Genomic DNA, 3,910 nt, shown 5'->3' on the forward strand with positions numbered 1-3,910 from the left:
TAATTTGAAGTGGGACTCTAATATCATCTGCAATAGATGATGTAAAATACATCACCAAAAAGTGCTAGATGTAAAACGCATCAGCCGCGCCACGACCGCTCCGATAGATGTTGTAAATTCTGTTCACTCTGAACTTTACTGAAGATACTACGCCGACTAGTTTTAAAAAATAGGTTATTGCGGCCACTAGCAAACCACGGAACAAGAACTGCACTGACTACAAGCAAATAAATAAACAAGACAATAAGAAAATAAATAAGCAAGCAACTTACGCTAGGTTATCACGACTATTACACATATTACATCTAGTGGGCATCAAATTTTGCCACCAGTGCAAATATAGGGAACAAAGCCGCATATCATATACACTGGTTGTCAAACTTGGCGACCAGTGCAAATAAACGCCAAAACAAAACAAGTCCAGAACTGAAACCACTTCAGAAGAGCTCAAGAAACAATATCCTGGGTACCCATAATGCTGGCACGATGTTTAGCAAGCTTATTAAATTTCTCTTGTTTGGCGCTTAAATCCTCGAGCACTTGCTGTTGCACAAGAAAGTATGCATCTAAATTCTGAAGGGACTTCCTCAGTCCTTCAGCTTCTCGCTGTAGCATAGCTGACTGATGCCTTTCAGCTTGTAGCTAAGACTGAAGAAGCTAAAGTGATTCAGGCAGCGAGTTCGAAGAGCTATTGCCAGTGGTACTGGCCAGTAACTCGAACACTACACCAACACAGGACTGTGAGGTTTTCTTACCGTCTACAAGATCGTTTTTATCTCCTTTCTTGGAGACCAATAGGGTTGTCTCAGTATCTTGAACCTTATCTGCATTACTTTCTCTACCATTGCATAGTGGGGTGCTCTTCTCCAATATTCTGTTCGCATATTACAAGAGAAACAAGCAGACACATCACAGGTTTAGCATATAGTATATGAATCTCATTTTGGTAAACCGGTTCAGTAGTAAGGTGGATGGGATAACAACATGAAACAAACATATATCTATGTACTATGGTCACTTTATTGTCCATATCATTCTAGTTTATGTTGCCAAATCTAGATAGAGACACAGTTCAACTCATATATTTTTAAGACACAACAACATAGACAGAATATAAGTGTGAGAAACTACACAACATTGGCAACACTTCTAATATCCATCACATGAGAACATAACTGTTTATACAACTCAAACTGAAATCAACATAGAGCAAGAAGTTAGAACAACAATCCAGTTAAAGAAATATGTTTAAAACATACCTATTGCGCCATTGGAGTTCTAATTAGATCCTTAAAATTCAAAAGTAGTTGGTAGGAGTAAATATAGTGATGCAACAGCTAAGGAGTATGGACCATAGCTACGGAATCTGACCTAAGAACAGTTGCTCTTCTGCTTTAAACGTGGAGTTTGGGTTCGCTGTGGTGGTCTTCGTGCTTTGGGCACTGTAGTTGCTTTACAAACTGCTCATGTGGGGGTACTTTGTGGTGGACATGCTGCTTTGTCAACTAGAAGTGGGTTACTATCTGCTTGGGTTGGGGTTAGATTGGTTGTAGCTGGTTCTCTGCCCAACAGTGTAAGTGTGCAATCTGGAAGAGTCTCGATTATGTGTGGTGGGGCTAGTTTGTGGGCCAGTACAACCATGGTTCTATCTGCATCGACGAAGAACTTTCTTTTGTGAAGAACAGGATTTTGCTCCCTTAGATACTACCATCAGCCCCTCCAAGTCAAATGGTTGATAAACAAGAAAAGAAATTGATCGTACAAACATTGTATGATAGACAGATGTGGTAGTTCACGTATATGTTGTCTAACCATATAGGACAGCATGACACAATTTCACATATATAATGCCTAACTAAACAGGATAGCATCACACAGTTTCAGATATATGATGGATAACTTAACATGATATAATGGAATAATTCAACATGTGATGCGTATCTAAACAGGATGACATGACAAAACTATATGATGTCTTTCTAAAATAGGTTGTGATAAAATAATTCACATACATGTTGTCTAAGTATACAGGATGGCATGATACAATTGACATAATTGATTCATATACAAAGCAGCTGGCACTCAGATGTATGATCTCTAAACTAAGAAGATGGAATTCAATATTGTGCATATGATGTCTAAACTAAGCAATGTAAGACACCATATGCATGATATGAGAAATATAAACATTGCAACTTAGAGCATACACCTCAGGTGGGATATAGGACTAGGCATCTGTCTTTGAATCCTCCTCTAAGGAGCTACATGTAACCATTGAGATATATGCTTCAACACGTACCATTGCCTGCTCTAAAGACCTTGTTTTCACTCCTGATTTTTCCATAACCGACTCAAATGGCTGATACACATGAAGAGTAGTTCAATATACATAGATTGTCGACAAATGGAATACGTAATAAAAAAAACATGGCATCAGATAATTGACATATATGATGCCTGGCTACATGGCGATGCATGATTCACATATATGATAACTGGCTGAAAAACATCACATTGCATAATTCACATATTTGATATAGAAAGCAAACAGGAGGAATCCACACAAAGCATGTCTATTCTAAGCAGATGGCATGGCAATGCAAGACACCATATGCATGATATGAGCAATATAACCTTGCCAAGTTAGAGCATGCACCTCAGGGGGGGGACGACGACTGGTCATCTGTCTCTGAATCCTCCTTTGACAAGCTATTTGTAATCAGTAGGAAATCTGCATCGACAGGTAGCACTGACTTCTCAGAAGACGTTGTTTTCACTCCAGATTTTACCATGGCCGACTCAAATGGTTGATGCACAGGAAGAGTAGATGAATGTATAAACATTGTTGACAAATGGAATACATTGTGAAAAAAATATGGCACGATACAATTCACATATACGATGACTGGCTAAACAGGATGGCGTTGCATGATTCATGTATATGATGCCTGGCTAAAGGAGATGACATTGCATAATTTCCATATACTCCCTCTGTTCCTAAATATTTTTCTTTTTAGAGATTTCAAATGTACTACCACATACAGACGTATATCGACATATTGTAGAGTGTCGATTCACTCATTTTGATCCGTATGTAGTAACTTGTTGAAATCTCTAAAAAGACAAATAGTGAGGAATGGTGGGAGTATGATATAGAAACCAGACAGGTGGCATTCACACAAAGCAAATCTAAACTAAGCTGATGACATATCAGATGTATAATGTAACTAATGCAAGGCGTCATATGCATGATATGACCAACATCAGCATGCCAGGTTAGAGCAAACACCTCAGGTGGTAAATAGGAGTGGCCGGCTCCCTCTGAATCCCCATCTGAACAATTATCTTCCTCTAGAATACAATCTGGAATGGCGGGAGGGGGGCCACTTTGCCCACCATGGAGCGGCGTCTGCATGACATTATATTCCCACGCAACGGTCTTCTCTTTTTCTCTACATGTTTAGTATGATGTTGTACAATAACTGACATGCATAATAAAAAAATAGTTAGATTTTGTAAGGCCTAAGGGGTGCATGCAGAAATCAAGACTGATGGTAGCAAATGAGTGGATTGACCCAAAACTAATGATAGAAGGTAGATAATAGCTTCAGTTTTAAAAAGATAGAGAATGGATCATCTACTGTTTGTTTACCACCCAACATGAACCACATAGAAAATTCCAGATGAACCAGATAGTAGACAGATACTATTCGTTGCTACCTCGATATGAGACCCACGGGCATTTTAAAACTCAAGTTTGAACGATAAAGCAGCAGGTAATAATAACCGATGTATAACGTAAGCAAACACAAAAGACTGCGACCTCTCTTCTAGAACTGAGTAGTCCTTAGGTTCATCTACTCAGTCGATGATGGCAATGCAGTTGGCGTGGCTCTCGGCAATGGGGAAG

This window comes from Triticum urartu, chromosome 2A (genome assembly GCF_056163025.1).
Source record: "Triticum urartu cultivar PI428250 chromosome 2A, HENAU_Tu73, whole genome shotgun sequence".
NCBI lineage: Eukaryota > Viridiplantae > Streptophyta > Magnoliopsida > Poales > Poaceae > Triticum > Triticum urartu.